Raw genomic sequence first — 23,218 nt, 5'->3', positions numbered from 1 at the left:
TGCAGTCATCAAGTACTTTTTAAGTTCATGTGATGTTGCAGGTACTGTGCTAGGTGCTGACGATGAGATGAAGTATTTTTTTCCACCATGAAATAAACTACCATGAGATAAGTACCATGTTAGGGTAGACCTGGAACACCTAGAGGTCCCCCTCATCCAGACTTGGAGAGTTAGGGAGGTCTTGAAGGCGGAAGTTTATAAACAGAGAACTGAAGGATAGGAAAGATTTTGTCAGGGAATGGTATGGCTTGGGGCTCAGGGTAGGGAGAACAGTCTGTATAAAGGTCCAAAGGTGAGCGGAGGGAGCAGCTTGTTGCAGAAACTCCATTTTTTTTCTGTCCCATCTGGCCTGCGAAGCAGGGAGTGAGACAAGAGGCTGAAAAGGGGAGTGAGCCACTGGGCAAGGTGCTTGGGATATAGGCCTGAGTAAGACATGACCTCTGATCTCCCAGAATTTACATTAAAGAGAAGAGCTTCCTGGTATTGTAAGAACACGGGTTAAGGCACCTCACCTTCCCAAGGGCAGGGGAATTTTACCATAAGATGTGACCTTTAAGTTGAAATCCAGATCACTAAGTGCTGAAGGAATTAAACTGCTAGCAGTTAGCTATTTTGCTTCTTCTGCTTTTCTGTATTTTAGCACGAGATGGAAACTGGCAGTGTCTCCTCTGTGTTTCCTTGCTGCTAACTCTCCACTCTACATCTATGCTGAAATAGACTGATTACATAAAACAGAATCCTTTTTCCCCTTCCAATCAGAAAGCAGTTTCTCAAGTCACTTTATGACTTGGCTTGAAGCTTCTTCTTTCTTTTCTGATCAATATTTTAACTGAGTCTTATGTAAAATGAAATTTGCATTTAGGTGTTCCCGTAGCAACCATCACATAAAATCAAATACATCTGCTTTCAGAATCAGTTCATCTTTTGAAAAACCTTGTAGTTACCCAATTTTCTGTTACAAGCAAAATTGCTTTCTAAATGGGCTAACAGCTCCTTCAAAATAAAGCATTTTAAGAACCATATTTAAATGGAATATATGAGGTTTTATAATAGACATAAGCCGCTTTACCATTTATTTAATCAATCTGTCAGTCAAGAAATAAACATTGATTATTACCTATAGGTGCTGTGTATTCCAAAGGTGGCAAAGATATGGTCCTTGCTGTCAAAAATCCTGTGAAAGGAAAGACACCTACAGCGATATCTATAATACAATGTTTAAAGATAATGATGCTCATTAAATGTGGGAGCTGGCACATAGGAGTTTGTTTCCATCAGATCAGTTCAGTTCAGTCTCTCAGTCGTGTCCGACTCTTTGCGACCCCATGAATTGCAGCATGCCAGGCCTCCCGGTCCATCACCAACTCCCAGAGTTCACTCAAACTCATGTCCATCTAGTCGGTGATGTCATCCAGCCATCTCATCTTCTGTCGTCCCCTTCTCCTCCTGCCCCCAATCCCTCCCAGCATCAGGGTCTTTTCCAATGAGTCACCTCTTCGCATGAGGTGGCCAAAGTATTGGAGTTTCAGCCTCAGCATAAGTCCTTCCAATGAACACTCAGGACTGGTCTCCTTTAGGATGGACTGGTTGGATCTCCTCACAGTCCAAGGGACTCTCAAGAGTCTTCTCCAGCACCACACTTCAAAAGCATCAATTATTCAGCGCTGAGCTTTCTTCACAGTGCAACTCTCACATCCATACATGACCACTGGAAAAACCATAGCCTTGACTAGATGGACGTTTCTTGGCAAAGTAATATCTCTGCTTTTTAATATGCTATCTAGGTTGGTCATAACTTTCCTTCCAAGGAGTAAGCGTCTTTTAATTTCATGGCTGCAGTCACCATTTGCAGTGATTTTGGAGCCCCCCAAAATATTCTGACATTGTTTCCACTGTTTCCCCATCTATTTCCCATGAAGTGATGGGACAAGATGCCATGATCTTAGGTTTCTGAATGTTGAGCTTTAAGCCAACTTTTTCACCCTCCTCTTTCACTTTCATCAAGAGGCTCTTTAGTTCTTCTTCACTTTCTGCCATAAGGGTGGTGTCATCTGCATATCTGAGGTTATTGATATTTCTCCTGGCAGTCTTGATTCTGTCTTGTGCTTCCTCCAGCCCAGCATTTCTCATGATGTACTCTGCATATAAGTTAAATAAGCACAGTAACAATATACAGCCTTGACGTACTCCTTTTCCTATTTGGAACCAGTCTGTTGTTCCATGTCCAGTTCTAACTGTTGCTTCCTGACCTGCATTCAGGTTTCTCAAGAGGCTGGTCAGGTGGTTTGGTATGCCCATCTCTTGAAGAATTTTCCAGAGTTTATTGTGATCCACACAGTCAAAGGCTTTGGCATAGTTAATAAAGCAGAAATAGATGTTTTTCTGGAACTCTCTTGCTTTTTTGATGATCCAATGGATGTTGGCAATTTGATCTCTGGTTCCTCTGCCTTTTTGAAAACCAGCTTGAACATCTGGAAGTTCAGGGTTCACATATTGCTGAAGCCAGGCTTGGAGAATTTTGAGCATTACTTTACTAGCGTGTGAGATGAGTGCAATTGTGTGTTAGTTTGAGCATTCTTTGGCATTGCCTTTCTTTGGGATTGGAATGAAAACTGCCCTTTTCCAGTCCTGTGGCCACTGCTGAGTTTTCCAAATTTGCTGGCATATTGAGTGTAGCACTTTCACAGTATCATCTCTCAGGATTTGAAATAGCTCCACTGGAATTCCATCACCTCCACTAGCTTTGTTCGTAGCATCACTTGACTTCACATTCCAGGATGTCTGGCTCTAGGTGAGTGATCACACCATTGTGATTTTCTGGGTCATGAAGATCTTTTTTGTACAGTTCTGTGTATTCTTGCCACCTCTTCTTAATAACTTCTGCTTCTATTAGGTCCATGCGATTTCTGTCCTTTATTGAGCCCATCTTTGCATGAAATAGTCCCGTCAAGAAAATATTCTAATTTTCTTGAAGAGATCTCTAGTCTTTCCCATTCTGTTGTTTTCCTCTATTTCTTTGGATTGATCACTGAGGAAGGCTTTGTTATCTCTCCTTGATATTCTTTGGAACTCTGCATTCAATGGGAATATCTTTCCTTTTCTCCTTTGCTTTTCACTTCTCTTCTTTCCATAGCTATTGTAAGGCCTCCTCAGACAGCCATTTTGCTTTTTTGCATTTCTTTTCCATGGGGTGGTCTTGATCCCTGTCTCTTGTACAATGTCATGAACCTCCATCCATAGTTCATCAGGCGCTCTATCAGATCTAGTCCCTTAGATCTATTTCTCGCTTCCACTATATAATCATAAGGGATTTGATTTAGGTCATCCCTGAATAGTCTAGTGATTTTCTCCACTTTCTTCAATTTCAATTTGAATTTGGTAATAAGGAATTCATGATCTGAGCACAGTCAGCTGCCGGTCTTGTTTTTGCTGACTGTATAGAACTTCTCCATCTTTTGCTGCAAAGAATATAATCAATCTGGTTTTGGTGTCGACCATCTGGTGATGTCCATGTGTAGAGTCTTCTCTATACTTCTATATAATCAATAAGTTAAATAAAAATTATAATGGGCATTAGAAAATATTTTGAATTTAATGATAGAATATCTATCTATCTATATATACACTATGGGGTATAGCTTTTATTAGAGGAATATTTGTATTCTTAAATATATTAGTAAGATGATAGGCTGAAAAGGAATGGTATAAATATCCATTACATCAAGTTAGAAGAAGAGCAGCAAATTAAATTCAAGAAATATAAGTAAGGAATTTAGGCTTGACATGTACACACTACTATATTTAAAATAGATAACCAACAAGGACCTACTGTACAGGACATGCAAGTCTGCTCAATGTTCTGTAATAAATTAAATGGGAAAATAATTTGGAAAAGAATGGATACATGGAACTGAATTACTTTGATATACACCTGAAAGTAACATTATTAATCTACTATCCCCCAATATAAGATAAAAATTTTAAAATTATCTTCTGATAACCAGAAATATCTAGAAGAAAGAAGATAAAGACAAGAACAGATATGAAATAGAAAACAAACCTACAGTAGAGAAATTCAACAGCATGAAAAGTTGGTTGTTTGAAAAGATTAATAAAATATATAAATTTCTAACAACATTATCCAAGTAAAGATGAGAATAGCCAGTGTGAGGGATGAAAAGGGAGACATCCAAATAGATTTTTAAATGTGAAAAAATGATATGAATAACTTTCTGCTGATAAATATGAAAATGTAGATGGTATGGACAAACTCCTAGGAAAATATATCTTACTAAAATGGGCAGAAGAAATAGAAATTTATAAACAGTCTTAAACCTTTTGACATGGTTGTGTTTTTATGTACTTAATATTTTGTACTATGATTTTTTTCGCATAACAGTTTTACATATTATATATACCAAATTCCTCTCATTTGTCACTTTTAATGCCTACAAAAGATCTCTTTGTTACCATTTCAGTAATAGAAAGCATTTGGACTCTACCTATTTTTATAAAAGTTGTACAGAGAACTGCCATGAGAATCATAGTACTAATCATGTTTTCCTTTTGGAAAAAATAAAACATGATTTATTTCCCAAGGGGTGTATTCCCTACAATGGAATTGCTAGAAAAAATATACGAATGATTTCTTTATTCTTTTTGGATATAGCCTAATTACCATCCTGCAAAACTGAGTTAATTTACAGAGCCAACAGCAATGTATTAGCACACCCATTTCCCCAAATTCTTGCTTGCAATTGAGTCTATAAACTGTTTTTGTTAATTTAATAGATAAGCGATGAACTTTTGTTTAATTTATATTCATTTAATTACTATTGAGCCTTTCTTTTTTCCACATGATGATATCCTATTTCACTTCTTTTTATATAAACTGCCTGTTCAACTTTGTTAACTTATCAAGTAGAATCTGAGTATTAGCCTGATATATGTGCATTAATTTTTTATTCAAGTTGGATAGTGAGCCTTTATCAGTTACATTTTTCTCATGAATTTTTCCCATTATGATACTTTCTTTTGATACTCATTTTATTACATTTCATAGCTTAACAGCCTTTTTATTTTTAAGACATTTGAATACATTTGTCTTGTATGAGATGACATACTCTCTTTCTTTAAAAGTCAGAAATATGTCTCCCTTCGATAGCTGGAATAAAATGCAATTTCATAGTAAGCGATCTGATTCACTAACCCAGAGCTCTTTAAATCCTCATAGTTGGAACCACTTAACTTCTGCTTGTATACTAAGCCTAGACTGGATCAGTTTTCTACTAACTTGGTTTCTGCCTTATTCTTGTCACTGTGCATGTACCTTGCACAACAGTTCTATGAAAGGGCTTCTGCTTTGATGATCTACATAGTATTCTCGTTCTTATAAGACTAGGACTTTGGTTTTTCCTCCCCTGTTCTTTCAGGAACCTGTGTTTTGATGTGAAATCCCAGACTAGCAACTGGGACTGCAGAACTTGCACCTCAACTCTGAACATCATCTGCGTAGCCAAATAATACCCATCTCTATTGCTACTCGCATTGTTGTGCTTTACCTGTCTACCAGGTCATCAGCATCTGCCCCCTCTCCTGGCTTTCCCTAATGCTGACTGCTTACCTGGACTGCCATCTCTTGTCCCCAGATTCTCCAGGCATTGGCCTGCCTGGCTGGACTTCTTCCCCATCGCCTTTAGCTGAATCTGTCTTAGCCCAATGTTGTGAATATATTTTTATTCTCAGATACTAGCTTTGTTTGTCTAACTTCTCCTGACACTGAATTTCAATTCTTTAAACACACTTTTACCTTATAATTTAGCAAAATATTTTGTCATTAAAGCTTTGATTGTTATATGGCATTTGTTGCAAATGTACAGTGTAAGGCATGGGTCCAAGTTATTTATTTATTTTTATTTATAACCATTTTTACCCTGGCAAAACATTTATAAAGGATTCTATTATCCATTTCTGTGTTACTTATATTTTTTTTACCATAGCTTAGTTATTATAATAATAATTTGAGTCTATTTCTAAGTGCTCTGTACCACTGATTAATCTCCCTTGTTAAAATATCACACAATTCTAACAACTATTTTGTAGTATATATATATGAGTTTGAGTACGCTTATCTTGACTCTTTCTAACATTTATTTAAATCTTCCATTTTTCACTCATTAGGGTCTCAGTTTTCTTTGTGTCATAAACTTAATGCACAAGCATTAGTGTTTCTAATAGTTACTGAGGATGTAATCTCATTTCTTTTTTGAGTTATTCATTGTATTTTCTGTATTATTAGTATATAGGGCTGCATTTAATTTATTTTTGTGGATTTACTTCACTCCACAATTCTGATGAACTCATTTTATTACCTCTGGTAATTTTTTGGTTGACTTCTTTGGATTTTCTGAGTACTCTATATTCAGGTCATAAGCAAAAAAATGATTTTTAGTATCTTCCTTTCCTAAATGTACCTTCAATTACTTTTTTTTTTTCTTTCTCTCTGATAATCTTAGTCAATATTCCATTAAAAGAAAGTGGCAACCATGAAAAAAAAAATTTGTGGAGTTCTATTTTTGCCTATTCTTGATTTTAAAAGAAGTAATTCCACTCATGCTGCTGCTGCTAAGTCATTTCAGTTGTGTCCGACTCTGTGAGACCCCATAAACGGCAGCCCACCAGGCTCCCCTGTCCCTGGGATTCTCTAGGCAAAAACACTGGAGTGGGTTGCCATTTCCTTCTCCAATGCATGAAAATGAAAAGTGAAAGTGAAGTCGCTCAGTCGTGTCTGACTCTTCTCGACCCCATGGACTGCAGCCTCTGTCCATGGGATTTTCCAGGCAAGAGTACTGGAGTGGGTTGCCATTGAATTCCAGTCATGCTTCTCTACTAAATATATTATTGGTTCTATTGTTTAAATGTGCCCTTTTCATGTTAGGAATGAAAATATTTAATTTTGTTAATCAAGAAAATATGTTGAATGTCACCAGTGTTTCTTGGCAGCTAATGGAAAAAATAATTAATTTTCCCATTAACATGTTATTGTAGCCTGTATTTGTAGAATAAATAGTAATAGTTATAGATGGTGAGGGACAGGGAAGCCTGGCATACTGCAGTCCATGGGGTCGTAAAGAGTCAGACATGACTTAGTGACTGAACAACAACAATAGTTGATACTTAAAAAAAAATTATATTCTAGTGTTCTATTTCTTAAGATTTTATTCAGATTATATACACATAAGTAGTTTTAATAATATATAATATATATGTGTATATACAAACATATATTATTTGATAAAAAGAAAGATCAGCCTGCTGCTGCTGCTGCTAAGTTGCTTCAGTCGTGTCCAACTCTGTGCGACCCCAGAGACAGCAGCCCACCAGGCTCCCCCGTCCCTGGGATTCTCCAGGCAAGAACACTGGAGTGGGTTGCCATTGCCTTATCCAATGCATGAAAGTGAAAAGTGAAAGTTAAGTCGCTCAGTCGTGTCCGACTCCTAGCGACCCCATGGACTGCAGCCTACCAGGCTCCTCTGTCTATGGAATTTGCCAGGCAAGACTACTGGAGTGGGGTGTCATTGCCTTCTCCAAAAGATCAGCCTAGAATTCCCTTATTTGATATTTTTTTTCTCAATTTAGAATAAAACCATATTTGCCTTATGCAGTAGTAACATGGGTAACATACCTTCTTTTTCTGTATTTAAAAATAGTTTGAAGCAAAAGAATGTGTAATCTAAGAAAGTTTAAAAGAAGTTCTACTGAATCTGTCAGTTCCAGTTGACTTAAGCATTTATCTTAACAAATACATTTTTTTTTGTTTTGAAGCATATGCATTCTTTATTTCTTATAGTATTTAATTTTTAAATTTTTTAGTATAAATTTATTCTTTTTTATGATTACCAAATTTGACAGTACCCAAGAGGATTTATGTTTTCCTCATCTTCTGTTTAAAACATGTGGTTGAATATATTTTTTGAGCAATTACTGTGTGTCAAGCTCTCATTTAGTCACTAAGGATGAGGCAGTTAAAAAAAAAATAGATAAGTTTCTGTCCTCATTTATAGAGCTTGTGGTCCAGTAGACAGACCTTGTCATGTGAGTAGAGTGTTCTACTTTTGATTGCCTTATCAGGGAAGGCCTTTCTGAAGAGGTGATTTTTAAGCTGAGTCAGCCAAGGAAAGGCCCGAGGGAAGAGTATCCTAAGCAGGGTGAACAATAAGAGCAAAGACCTTGAGATGGGAGAGAGCCTTATATGCCTGCAGTTCACATTTTTCCCTTTTAATTTATTGGTATAATCTTTTCTTTGCCAATTGTAGCGTTTTTCCCTTATAACCAATCATAGGCTTTATTTATTAACTCTGTCATTTTTTATTTTATTTTATTTTATTTCTGTTTCATCTTAGTGTTCTTGTTTCCCTTTTCTTTTTGGATTATAATACTTGATTTTCTTTCTGTTCCTAAGAAATTGGATTTTTTTTTTTTCCTTTACTGAACAACGGTAGGACTCCTGGATCCCGTTGAACTTCCCTCCCTATTAGTATCAGTAGCTGGTATACCCTGAACTTGGCTTCTGACCATCCTTTGGAAAGTGGAAAGGCATTATAGCATGCATTTTTACCCTAACCTTAGTGCTAGTTTAATTCGAATTGTACTGTGTAGTTTTTTCTTTGTAATGATTTCTTTGCTTAGTTTTTTGGGGGAAGGAACTTCGATGATCACGATTTATTATGTTGTTATTTCAAATGATAGCACTTATTTTTAAGATGATTACAAAATTTATTACCTTTTGCATTAGATCTATTTGTAGCCATATCCTCTCCTTTTCTGAAGCAAGATAGGATGCAAAAACGTGAATAGTTTCTTTATAAGTACTTTAAGTGAGGGGTTTTTTTAAAGTTAAACAAAACTGAGGTATAATTTACATACAGTAGAATTCACCCCATTTAGCATATAGTTCTGTAAGTTTTGACAAATGCAAACCAACAAAATTAAGATATGAATCAGTTCCAGTGCCCTCCCCCCAATCTCTTTTCCAGCCCTACTGTTTTCCCTTTTTCAAAATGTCATATAAATGGAATCTTACAGCGTGTAGTCTTTTATGATGGTTTCTTTCACTTGTTACAATGGATTCGACATTCATCCATGTAGTTACATATCTATGGTTCATTCCTTTTAATTGCTAAAGCTTTGATACTCACTTATACCATGTGATACACCACAATTTATTTGTGCACTAGTTGATAGGACTTTTTTCCAGATTTTGTTGATTAAGAATAAATCCTGTATAAATACTCACTTGCATGTTTTTCTGTGAGCATAAGTTTCATTTCATGTAGTTAAACACCTAGGAGCATAATCACTGGCTTATATAGTAAGTGTAGGTTTTTTGTTTTTTTACCAGAAACCGCCAAACTCTTTTGCAAAGTGGTTGAGCCATTTTACCTTCCCACCTGGGAAGAGATTTAGTTCATTATATATCTCTTTTTCAGGTGCTAGAAAGAAAGTGAAGTCGCTCAGTCGTGTCCGACTCTTTGCGACCCCGTGGACTGTAGCCCACCAGGCTCCTCCATCCATGGGATTTTCCAGGCAAGAGTACTGGAGTGGGTTACCCTAGTCATGTTGTTATTGCTTTTGGCCAATGCTAGTTATAAGGTTTTCAAAGCAAAGAGAAGATGTGTGCAATGTTTAAAATTTGTTTTAATTTTCACAGCAAAGATAAAAGCATGTCATAGGTAGTATTTCATAAAATGTCAAATCCATTCATTGGTTTTGTTTTAATTTTGCAATTTTCTTTTTGGCTTATCTAGCTTCTAATAAGTGATGAGGTCTAAGATATCTATTTTGAATGGAGTATTGTCTTTAGCAAGTAATGTTATACTGAGAATGAATTAAAAATTGGGTATTTAAGACTGGAATAGCATATTGAAAGCCTTTTTATTTTATTTTTATGTAAGTTTACATTTATTTACTTACTGAAAAAACATTTGTTGAGTATTATGTGCAAGTAATTGGGCTGTGTTGTGGATGGTACAAAGATGTGTGAGTCCCTGCTACCAAGCAAGCTCCCATGGGGTCACTTGCTCAGTCAGCTTTTCCATTTGATATATAACAGGTTGTATTATGTACACAGTTGTTGCTGTCTTTGGAATGCAACAAAACTAGATTCAAAGATATATCTAATAAGTGGGCTGATAAGGATTTCTTTACAATTTGCTATAGGATTACACTTTAAATGCACTGCTGCTGCTGTCGCTTCAGTCATGACTCTGTGAGACCCCATAGATGGCAGCCCACCAGGCTCCCCCGTCCCTGGGATTCTCCAGGCAAGAACACTGGAGTGGGTTGCCACTGCCTTCTCCAATGCGTGAAAGTGAAAGTGAAGTCGCTCAGTCGTGTCCGACCCTTAGCGACCCCATGGACTGCAGCCTACCAGGCTCCTCTGTCCATGGGATTTTCCAGGCAAGAGTACTGGAGTGGGGTGCCATTGCCTTCTCCATTAAATGCACTAATACATTTTAAATGGTGGTGGAATGACTGACTCATAGTAAGTGTTCCAAATGGGTACCTTTAAAAAATTATTTGTATGATATTTATAGTTTATAATCTAGTAGTCAAAATGTATACCATGTTGTAGCTTAATTGCCTTGTATAAGCATGATATAGTTCTTTTGTTGTGGAACACAATCTGCATCAAAGGTAATTGTTTGATGAAACAAGTTCTAGTCATTTTGCTATTGTTAGAGTATTCTTATTTTAGATGCCTGGGATATATACTAGTGCAAGGAGCAAAACTCCAAAGACCACTTATTTCCTTAAAAATACAAGAGTTTATATAGTTGGTGCTTGGCAATTGAGAGACAGATTCTAGCTAGCTCACTGATACAGAGGCAGCTTACAAGGTTGCGAGTTTTAAAAATGGAAAAATACCTATTGAAATAGCTGAAGAAGGACCAAAATGCAGAGTATCACAAGCACAGAAGTGTGAACTCTCAAAACATGAATGTGTTGACCTTTGTTTTGGCTTTCAACCCTGAAACCTATTAGAAGATGGACGACTTTGTACATTTTGGTGAGTTGGGATGAACTTTCATTTCAAATCTCTTGGATCCAGTACCATTTTCCTATCTGTATATGGTTTTGTGCCTGAGTCCAGGGAAGAAGTCATTGACTTGGACAGATTTGTGGCCTGGTGTTGAGGAAATGTAGAGTTGTGGAGCCTTGGCCAAAAGAGATGCGCAGGGCCAAGTAGTTCATAGCTGTGAACAAGGAGAATTATTTCATGCCAGGGAGACTTCTTCAGTGGTTTGTCTTCTTATCGCAGAGCTTCAGGGTTTCTTTTCTTTTTAATTAATATCAATTACATTCTTATTTTTTAACAATGAAACATTTTATATGAGACAATAGTCTCAGCTCCAGTCTACTCTTTTCTTCTCAGAATTAAACTACTTCCATGAGTTTGATTCTTATCATTACAAAATTTTGCCAGGCTTTTTCATACTTATATATATATATGTACCTATTGTGTGTGTGTGGAGAAGGAAATGGCAGCCCACTCCAGTATTCTTGCCTAGAGAATCCTGTGGATGGAGGAGCCTGGTGGGCTGCTATCCATAGGGTCACACAGAGTCAGACACAACTTAGCACATACAGAGTCAGACACAACTTAGCAAGTGACTTAGCATGCATGCATGAAGGAAATGGCAACCCACTCCAGTGTTCTTGCCTGGAGAATCCCAGGGACAGGGGAGCCTGGAGGGCTGCCGTCTATGGGGTCGCACAGAGTCGGACATGACTGAAGCGACTTAGCAGCAGCAGCAGCGGCGTTTTGTGTGTGTGTGTGTGTGTGTGTGTGTGTGTGTGTGTCTGTGTGTAGGTGCCTCTGCATGCCTGTGTGCATGATCACATAATTGGCATTTTTCTATACAAAGTGTCTTGCAACTTGTTTTTTCTTCACTCAGCAAAGTGTCTAGGAAGAGTATTTGTTGGTGCATGTGTATCTAGCTCATTCATTTTACTAGCTTTGTATCATTCTATAATATGAATGCTCTATAGTTGACTTAGTTGTTGTCTTATTCCTGCATTTTTAGGTTGTTTCCAAATTGTCACTAGTAGAAACAGGGCTGCAATCAACAATTTTGTATATGACTTTGTGTGTACAAATGCAAGTATTTTCTGAAAGGGTAATGGAGCTGATTAAAGTTGTTTTATCTGTGGGTACAAGCAATGTTAATAATTATGCATTATCAAATTGCCCTCCAGAGTTCTTCATGGCATTTTCTTCACATCTTATGCAAATATTATTAACAAAATCGGACTTTAAAAAATTGAAGTGTAGTTGATTTACAATATTGTGCTCATTTCAGGTATACAGCATATTGGTTCAGTATTTTTGCAGGTTATAATGCATGATGGGTTATTATAAGATAATGGCTATAATTCCCTGTGCTATATAGTAAATTCTTGTTGCTTTTTTTCAATTTTTAAATTGGAGGATAATTGCTTTATAGTGTTGTGTTGGTTTCTGCCATACAACAGCGCACATCAGTCATAATTATATATGTATCCCCTCCTTCTTGAGCCTCCCATCCCCCTTCTATCCCACCCCTCTAGGTCATCACAGAGTGTCAGGCTTGGCTCCCTGTCATATATATCAACTTCTGACTCACTGTTTTACATAAGGTAGTGTATATATTTCAATGGTATTCTCACGATTCGTCCCACCTACTTCTTCCCCCTCTGTGTCCACAAGTTCATTCTCTATGTCTGTCTATCTATTTTATATATAGTAGTTTGTATCTGTTAATCCTATGCCTGTAACTTGGCTCTTCCCCCACCCTTGGTTGTTGTTCAGTCACTCAGTCATGTCTGACTTTTTGTGAGCCCATGGACTGCAGCATGCCAGGCTTCCCTGTCCTTCACCATCTCCCGGAGCTTGCTCAAACTCATGTCCATTGAGTCAGTGATGCCATCCAACCATCTCATCCCCCACCCTCTCCCCCTTGATAACCACAGAATTATTTTAAATGTTTCTGAGTCTGTTTTGCATATACATTCATGTTTTATAATTCAGATTCCACATATAAGTGATATTATCTAGTATTTGTATTTCTCCAACTTACTTCCCTAAGCATAGTATTCTCTTGTTCCATCCATGTTGCTGCAAATGGCAGTATTTCATTTTTTATTGCTGAGTAATATTCCATCACACATACACACATACATATATATGTGTGTGTGTGTGTGTGTGTATATATATATATATATATACATATACATATATACATATGTATATATGTATATATATATATATATACACACACATCTTCTTTATCCATTCCTCTGTTGATGGGCACTTGGGTTACTTCCATGTCCTGGCTATTGTAAATAGTGCTGCTATGAACATTGGGATGCATGTATCTTTTCAAATTAGTGCTTTCTTTTTTTTCAGAGGTATATCTGGGAGTGGAATTACTAGATCATATGGTAGTTCTGTTTTTGTTTTTTTAAAGATCTCCATGTTGTTTTTTACTGGAGAAGGCAATGGCACCCCACTCCAGTACTCTTACCTGGAAAATTCCATGGATGGTGGAGCCTGGTAGACTGCAGTCCATGGGGTCGCTAAGAGTCAGACATGACTAAGCGACTTCCCTTTCACTTTTCACTTTCATGCATTGGAGAAGGAAATGGCAACCCACTCCAGTGTTCTAGCCTGGAGAATCCCAGAGACGGTGGACCCTGGTGGGCTGCCGTCTGTGGGGTCGCACATAGTTGGACACGACTGAAACGACTTAGCAGCAGCAGCATATTGTTTTTTATAGTGGGTGAGCCAACTTACATTCCCACCAACCCTGTACAACAGTTCCCTTTTCTCCACACACTCACCAACATTTGTTATTTGTAGATTTTTTGATGACAGCCATTCTGATAGATGTGAGGTGAAAACTCACTGTGATTTTGATTTACGTTTTTCAGTCAGCAGTGTTGAGCATCTTTTCATGTGCCTGTTAGCCATCTGTAAGGCTCCTTTGTTCCAAAGTCTATTGAGGTCCTCTGTCCAGTTTTTGATTGGGTTGTTTCTTATTTTGATATTGAGTTGTATGAGCTATTTGTATGCTTTGAATGTTAATCCCTTGTCAGCCACATCATTTGTGAATGTTTTCTCCCTTTCTATAGGTTGTCTTTTTTGCTGTGTCAATGGCTCCTTTGCTTTGCAAACACTTTTAAGTTTATTAAGTCCCACTTGATTAACAAAATCAGACTTTAAATTTTTTGTAAATAATATGTGAAAATGAATAGCTTATAGTTTTGATTTGCATTTCCTGAGAACTAATGGGTTAATTATTTCTTTGTGTGTTTATTGGCCATTTGTGTTTTTGTTTCTGTAAATTGCCTGTGCAAATCATTTGCCTTTTTGACCTACTGAGTTGTCATTTATTTTATGGATTTGTGGGAGTCTTTTGATTATTCCTGATTGGTTAAATGCATTCCAAATATCTTCTCCCTGTCTGTTACTTACTTTCAACTTTGTTTTAATAATTTTTTTGCATACCATTTTTACATTTCAGTATAGTAAAATTTATTATTTTCTTCTGTTACGGGTTTTGCATGTGTGAATCAATGTAAAAGGAGATCTTAAACTTTTATCTCAAGCTCCTAAAATATTTTCTTCTAGGATTAGTAGATTTTTCATTATTTATTTATTTTTAACGGTTTAATATATTTGAAATATGTATGTGTTTATATGCATGTATATGCAACACGTGTCTATCTGAGGCAAGTGAGGTTAAATTTTTTCTCAAGCTTTTGGTATGTTAGGTTCCAGAATACTCGAGATGTTCCTTCCCCCCTCCCCCTTCCTCTTGTCCAGTGTCCTTCTCTCTCCTTATACCTGGTTCCTCCATCTTTATACTTGTGTTTGCCTTCTGGTTCATATACTACATACACCAGTTTTCAATCACCATTTCTGTTTGGTCAGCTTATTCTAGGGGGTTCCACAGATGTAGAATAGTTTTTTCTCTCGAAGACCTAGAAAGATTAGAAAGTTATCCAAAGTCAGAACAAGCAGAAGGTCAAAGCTATGATGTCAGACCTATCTTAAGAAGACAGAAAATAGCATTTATTAGTCCTTAATACATGTAAGACAGTGTATGAGGTATTCGATCATAGTTTTAATACTCTCAGCATCTCTATAAAGTAGTTATTACTCCTACTTTTTACATGAGGAAACTGGGGCTCAAAGTGGTTGAGTAACTTGCTTAAGGTCACATGAATAGTGTATCAGTCAGCATTTTCCAGAGAAACAGAACCAGTAGGCAATATGGAGATATTTACTTATTTATTACCTGGAGAAGGAAGTGGCAACCCATTCCAGTGTTCTTGCCTGGAGAATCCCATGGACAGAAGAGCCTGGCAGGCTACATTCCATGGTGTCTCAAAGAGTCAGACACGACTGAGTGACTAAACCACAACCACCCACTTATTTATGATTAAAGATTTGGCTTATGATATTATTGGGGGAGGCCAGTCTAAAATTTGTAGTGCAGGTTGGCATGTCAGAAACTCAGGCAGGAGTTAATGTTTTAGGCTTGAGGCATAATTTCATCTTTTCTGTTAAGGCATTCAACAGACTTCATTATCAATGATAATCTCCTTTACTTAAAGTCAACTGACTATATATTAATAACATCTATAAAATACTTTCGCAAATAACACCTAGATTAGCAGAATGGGTGAGCTCTATAGTCTAACCAATTTGACACAAAATTCAGCATTACAAGTGGTTAAGTGAAAGAAATGGAATGTGAACCCTTTCATGATTGGCTATAAAAACCCCCATTTGTAAGCCTGTCTTATTTTCCTGTACCAGAGTTTTTGCAATAAATATATAAATTTAATTAATTAATTTTACTGGATGAATCAGTAAAATCAGCTACCTAAATAACTGAATCTTTTTACTTTATAAACTCTACTTTCTCTGGGACTCAGCGTTTTTGCTCTAGGCTCTGTGCTGTTGCAACTGCCTGCTTGTTTGGCCTAATGATTAATCAAATAGCTGGAATCATGGGATTACTTTCCAGTGGCCTACCTATCCTTCTCATATCTGGTTTTGGACCTCCTCTTTCCTGTCTGTCAAAAGCAGTATAACTGGTAGTGCTTCCTGGCTCAGGTGCCTGCTTTTTTTTCAGGGCCCTGAATTGTAGGCCCCAGGCTTTCTCAGAGTCTCCTCTGATAACGTCCTGAACTGAACCCTGGTTCATGACTTTAAGGGTTTCATGGTAGAATCAGTGATCATGGTCCAGGATTAGAATTAACAAGCAAGAGACTAGGCTGAATCTATACCAGCCTCAGGGCTTTTCCTTGAATTTGGCTTGTTACTGCTGATGTTTTTAATAAATCTCTGACACAAGCTTATCTTGTGATAATAATCATTCTACTAAAATGTGAGCACAGTGGGGAAAAACAGTTTAATTGAAAGGACTGTTAGTTGGATTCCAATTAATTGAGATTTTATGGTATTTGTTTATGAGAATATAACAGTTATCCTGGCACTATCTTATTTAATATCTGCTGAAAACATCATTGAGTAGTGAGTTAAAATAATTGACAAGGAAGTCCATTGCCAGTCATTAACTGTTATGAATTAGTGAGACTATAAACAAGCATGGTGGTAAATCAGAGTTCCTACTTGTCCAAATAGAGTGTAATTTATTCCTAGGAGTAGCACTTTCTCTACAGTGTTCGGACATCAGAAAGTACCCTGTACCGAGTTGTAAGAAATCAATGCTTCCTTTAGCTCTCTAGCTTGATTGTTTCTGGTGAGGTGACATGAGACCACTAGATTTGTAGATACTCATATTTAGCAATTGTAAAGAAATTTATTCTTAAAAAGGACAGAGAAAAATAAATCCTTCACACAGGGCCAGTTTGGAGTCTTAAGTTGTTCCTAGCATTCTCATTATTGTTCTCCTAGATATGTTCCTGGAATAAGCTTGGCCCACAGGATCATTCCCTAGCTCTGAATTGTTCCAGCACTTATGTCGCTTTGAAATATTCACAAGTTATAAGAGCACGATGATAATTCAGTGATTTCACAAGTATGCCGACTGTATGCCTTCATAGCGCCTCCTACGTACCATACACCATTCTAGACAATTGAGGATAAACCTATGCATGTCATCCTAGAGTCCTTAATCCCTGCTCCAGCTAGCCTCACCCAAGATCAAACTTACCTTGGTCTTCTTAATAATGGACTTCAGCTTCAGTATCCCCAACGTGCTGGATTCTGGATTTTTTTTCCACTTGGTTCCTAAAGGCCTGCCTGATTCTGAGGTTTAGTGGAGTCAGAGTGGATTCCAGACCTGACTCTGTCAGTTATCCTAAAGATTATAATTATTTCCTTTCATCTCCCTCCCTGCAGTTCTTACAGTCAGACCATCTTAGAAGCCTATATGTAAGAGAGTGGAGGAGGTAAAAATTCTGGGTTCTGTAAGCAGTTAAGTCTTTGCTGTGTCACTTTACTGGGTGTATGACCTTGGGCAAGTGAATCTGAACATTAGTTTTCTCACCAGTAAAATGAGATTAACATCTGGGAGGAAGTTAATAGTATTACTTTGCAAGTAGGATGCCTAATATATAGTGCTCCAGAAATGGTATCTATTGTTATTAAATTATTGCATGGACCCCAGAAAATAATTGAAGAAGGAAATGGCAACTCACTCCAGTATTCTTGCCTGAAGAATTCCATGGACAGAGGAGCCTAGCAGGCTACACTCCATGGAGTCACAAAGAATCGGACACGACTGAGTGACTACCACTCCCTCAGAAAATAATAGTGATTTTAAGGCTTGATGTATTCCAACAGTACTGGGTACTAAACAAACTGATCACTACAGTCAGCCTCTTTTCTGCTTTTTTCTCCTCCTTATCACCAATTTCTAGATTTTCTAGGCCTTGCTGTTGCTGTTTAGTCACTCAGCTGTGTCCAATTCTTCTGTGATCCCATGGACTGTAACCCACCAGGATTCTCTGTCCATGGGATTTCCCAGGCCAGAATACTTGAGTGTGCTGTAATTCCCTTCTCCAGGAAATCTTCTTGACCCAGGCATCAAACTTGCTTCTCCTGTGTCTCATGTGTTACAGGAAGATTCTGTACTACTGAGCCACCAGGAAAGCCCTTTTTAGGCATTATATCTCTCTATCTTAGTGATGAGGTGTCTGGGCTTAGCTTTGGTTTCTTTATCTGCTGTAGCCTATATTAATGCAAAATAGTGCAAGTGCTGAATTGTTCAGGTAAATTAAATATAATCCCAACAGAAGCTTATTGGCCTGGAACTCTGGGAATATGTGGTCCTTGTAAGATTTTAGTGAGATGCAGGAGAGGAAAGTGGGAATGAAGGTAGCTTATCTGATACAGGTGTTTTAGAGCCCTTTATGTAGTCCCTTTTATGCAGAGTACATCATGAGAAACACTGGGCTGGAAGAAGCACAAGCTGGAATCAAGATTGCTGGGAGAAATATCAAAAGACCCTGATGCTGGAAAAGATTGAGGGCAGGAGGAGAAGGGGATGACAGAGGATGAGATGGTTGGATGGCATCACCGACTCAATGGACATGAGTTTGAGTAAGCTCTGGGAGTTGGTGATGGACAGGGAAGCCTGGCGTGCTGCAGTCCATGGGGTCACAAAGAGTCAGACATGACTGAGCAACTGAACTGAGGTAGTCCCAGCTTTGGTAAAAAATTGAGTTTGCTCTGTTAGGCAATCCTAGTGGATCCCACGTGTTTTACCATTGATGTTTTATAGTCATAAACATACCAGTCATGTTTTATAGTCATGGGGTAAAGGGAAACAAGAACAATAAAAGACATTAAGAGGATTGAAATCTCGTTCTTTATTTGCCACTAACTAGTTATATGATCTTAGGTTGGACATTGAGGAAGAATCAAGGAATATTGGGTTGAAGAAGATTTAGTTTGGACATGATAATTGTCCTCCAACATTTAAATTCTACTAAGTGGCCTCAGATATAAGAGCGAAGACCAATGGATAGAAGCTGTAGTAAATATAGATTTTAACTTAATATGAGAAGGAAGCATTTAAAAAGGGAAATAAGTATCTCCCTTAATGAACTTCCCAGAACTCGGATTTTTCCAGCACTTGGAAGGGATTCTAATGTCTGATGGAGAATTAGGTAACAGGATCCTTAAGGATCTTTTCAATCTTGAGATTACATTTTAAAATCACTTCTAAAATAAAATAAAATAAGTTCTGTGGACCTTAGTTATTCCGTTTAAAATGAAAAGCATGGGTTATATGATCGTGTGATTGCTTTCCACCTTTAACTATCTACAGTTTGTCTAATGAGCAACATGTGGAGGGAGTTCAAACCAGATTTCTTTATTATGGTTCTTACCTGAGGCTTGCTTTGGTGGGTGGTAAGACAAGCCAGCAGACAAATATGGTAGAAGAGGCGGTTACTCTCAGTGTGGCAGCTTCCTGTGTCTAACCAACCCATTAGCACCTTAAGTCTAATAAAAATTATTTTTAGGTTATCTTTTTTTCTGTGGTAATTCATGAATTTTTCTAATTATAGGGGGGAAGCTAGATGTTTTATTTCTGGTATGGTGATTTGTACCTACCAGCACAGTAAAGAAATTCAGAGCACTATATTATTTCAGTTTCCTGTATTTTCCCTTGGAAGAAATTATTATTAACCAGGTCTGCTTAGTTAGCAAAGTATTTAGCTGTATGGGAATCTTATCAAAGGAGAATAAGCTGTGACATTCACAGTCCAAAAGACTCGCATGTGAACAATGGCATACAGAAGGAAATGCTTCAGATAAAGAAAAGAAAGGAGAGAGTTTTCTAATAACTAGCACTATTGCTGTTGTTCATCTTCAGGGACTGCATTATAGATGAAGACAGGCTTCTTAATTTGAGGGGTCCAGGACAAAATTACAATATGAAACCTCTTGTTCAACATGCAAGAGCTTTCCTGGTGGTCCAGTGTTTGAGCAGCTACCTTCCATGGCAGCGGGAGGTAGGTGGTACAGGTTCAAACACTGGTTGGAAAGCTAAGATCCTGCATGCCTCTTGTCCAAAAAATAAAACTTAAAACAGAAGCAGTTTTGTGACAAATCCAATAAAGGCTTTAAAAATGATCCATATCAAAAAAAATTTTAAGGAAAGAAAACACTAAAATATACAGTTTTTTCCTTTCATTCTTCCTTAATGTCTGTCTCTGTCCCATCTTTATCTGTCTTTCCTTATGGTATTTTTATTTATCTAAATATTGTATATATATTATTGTATAAGTCATATTCAAGTAGTACTTCCAACTTCACAGAAGTTGCGGGGATAAGGTCAGCATTATGATTTGAAGATGGAACTAGTGGTTCAGAGAAAAGATGGCAGTGTGTTGTGTGCACACTGTAGAACATCAACCACATGTAACAGCTACTGAGTACACACTCCTTCTGCCCACTCCACTGTAGCAAGGTAGGTATTGGCAGATAAATGGAATAGGGGGATAAGATATTTCTGTTTACTCAGCAGTATTACGAGGGACATTAGAGAACGTAGAGACATTCAACAATATTCAGCTCTTGATAGTTGGTACTCCCTTAGAATATTAATTTTTCTTAAATTCTATTGTACTTTCCAGAAGCACCTCTATTTCCTAGAATTTTTACTGCTAATTCTAAGTATTAGAATGATGGCCAAGAATGGCCAAACATGAGGTGTGTAACAAGAACTAGGAAATTTCCACCTTAACTAAGTAATAGCACTCTTTACTTTTTAGACTGCTTTTTCTAGGTAATGTGTAGTAACAGTGCTACAGCCTGGCTTCCTTCTGCTACTGCAAATTTACCCAGGAGATAGATCAGTTATCAGGGGAAAGCATAATTTGTTATCTCACCTGCCATTTGATCTTTATGCAGCTCAAGAGAAAATTAGTCTTTTTCACAGACTAACTGTACAAAAAAGATCTTCACAACCCAGATAATCATGAAGGTGTGATCACTCACACTCACCTAGAGCCAGACACCCTGGAATGTGAAGTCAGGTGGACCTTAGGAAGCATCACTATGAACAAAGCTAGTGGAGGTGATGGAATTCCAGTGGAGCTATTTCAAATCCTGAAAGATGATGCTGTGAAAGTGCTGCACTCAATATGCCAGCAAATTTGGAAAACTCAGCAGTGGCCACGGGACTGGAAAAGGTCAGTTTTTATTCCAATCCCAAAGAAAGGCAATGCCAAAGAATGCTCAAACTACTGAACAATTGCACTCATCTCACATACTAGTAAAGTAATGCTCAAAATTCTCCAAGCCAGGCTTCAGCAATACATGAACTGTGAACTTCCAGATGTTCAAGCTGGATTTAGAAAAGGCAGAGGAACCAGAGATCAAATTGCCAACATCCACTGGATCATCAAAAAAGCAAGAGAGTTCCAGAAAAACATCGATTTCTGCTTTATTGACTATGCCAAAGCCATTGACTGTGTGGATCACAATAAACTGTGGAAAATTCTGAAAGAGATGGGAATACCAGATCACCTGACCTGGCTCTTGAGAAACCTGTATGCAGGTCAGGAAGCAACAGTTAGAACTGGACATGGAACAACAGACTGGTTCCAAATAGGAAAAGGAGTACATCAAAGCTGTATATTGTCACCCTGCTTATTTAACTTATATGCAGAGTACATCATGAGAAACCCTGCTGGAAGAAGCACAAGCTGGAATCAAGATTGCTGGGAGAAATATCAATAATCTCAGATATGCAGATGACACACCCTTATGGCAGAAAGTGAAGAAGAACTAAAGAACCTCTTGATGAAAGTGAAAGAGGAGGGTGAAAAAGTTGACTTAAAGCTCAACATTCAGAAAACGAAGATCATGGCATCTGGTCCCATCACTTCATGGCGAATAGATGGGGAAACAGTGGAAACAGTGGCTGACTTCATTTACTTTTTTTTTTGGGGGGGGGCGCTCCAAAATCACTGCAGATGGTGACTGCAGCCATGAAACTGAAAGACACTTACTCCTTGGAAGGAAAGTTATGACCAACCTAGATAGCATATTGAAAAGCAGAGACATTACTTTGCCAACAAAGGTCTGTCTAGTCAAGGCTATGGTGTTTCCAGTGGTCATGTATGGATATGAGAGTTGGACTATAAAGAAAGTTGAGTGCTGAAGAATTGATGCTTTTGAACTGTGGTGCTGGAGAAGACTGTTGGGAGTCCCTTGGGCTGCAAGGACATCCAACCAGTCCATCCTAAAGGAGATCAGTCCTGGGTGTTCATTGGAAGGACTGATGTTGAAGCTGAGACTCCAATACTTGGGCCACCTGATATGAAGAGATGACTCATTTGAAAAGACCCTGATACTGGGAAAGATTGAGTCCAGGAGGAGGAGGGGATGATGGAGGATGAGATGGTTGGATGCCATCACTGACACAATGGACATGGGTTTGGCTGGACTCCAGTAGTTGATGATGGACAAGGAGGTCTGGCATGCTGTGGTTCATGGGGTTGCAAAGAGTCAGACACGACTGAGCGACTGAACTGAACAGACTAACTGCACCATTCCCCTTGACTACATACTGCCTTTTCTCCCTGTTTACCTAGTGAACCAACACTCAGGGTCATATCATGTGTAAAACTTTCCCTTACCCTTTAAGCAAAATAAATCACTCTCACCTCTTTTATTTCTTAGTATTTTTAAAACCTAAATCTTTTATAGAATTCATCATGTTGTATTAGGTTTATTCTGTTCAGATCCCAGCCTTGAGTTGTGTTTACCAGAGCATTTATTAGAGTTTGGCCCACCAGACATCTATTTGTATGTAGGATTAAGAATTTCTGGGGGAGAGCTTATTATAGAGGTAGAAAGAATAAAGTTAATAAAGTGAATTCCTCAACCCAAGGAACTGAAGTGGTGATTCTGTGGATAGTCAGTTATCACTCAGACCTTTATATTGCATGCCTGAAATATGTGTGACTGGCATTTTGAAGAGCTCTTTTCCTTTTTTGGGGGTAAGCATATAAGCTACTGAGAGTTTAAAATATCAACAATATTGGTGGCAATAGTGCCTTTAATATATCTTCAGCATGGGACATAGGTGTTCGTGGTATAGACATTGGTGTCACACCCTTGGCACAGAGTTCAGTGCAACTGACTGTGATATATTTGGTGGGCATCGATCATGTGACTACCTCT

The 23,218-nt window shown here is 37.8% G+C and overlaps 1 protein-coding gene across 14 annotated transcripts in view; it reads left to right on the top strand.

The window, feature by feature from the left end:
• Positions 1 to 23,218, top strand: part of LOC147341495 (uncharacterized) — a 786,153-nt gene that overhangs the window by 490,919 nt on the left and 272,016 nt on the right. The window contains exon 6 of one of the 14 annotated variants that reach the window (XM_086387344.1): positions 9,489 to 10,113. The exons of 12 other annotated variants lie outside the window; for them this stretch is intronic. The gene's annotated coding sequence lies outside the window, so the exon portion shown is untranslated. Of the gene's footprint in view, positions 1 to 9,488; positions 10,114 to 23,218 lie in introns of those variants that run through there. One more of the 14 variants, XM_086387340.1, reaches the window with a different exon arrangement.

Source organism: Bos grunniens, chromosome X, assembly GCF_055505025.1.
Source record: "Bos grunniens cultivar Pamir isolate PY7600 chromosome X, Bosgru_T2T1.0, whole genome shotgun sequence".
NCBI lineage: Eukaryota > Metazoa > Chordata > Mammalia > Artiodactyla > Bovidae > Bos > Bos grunniens.
Note: the sequence above shows the minus strand (reverse complement) of the source record. Positions and strands in the feature narration are given on the sequence as shown.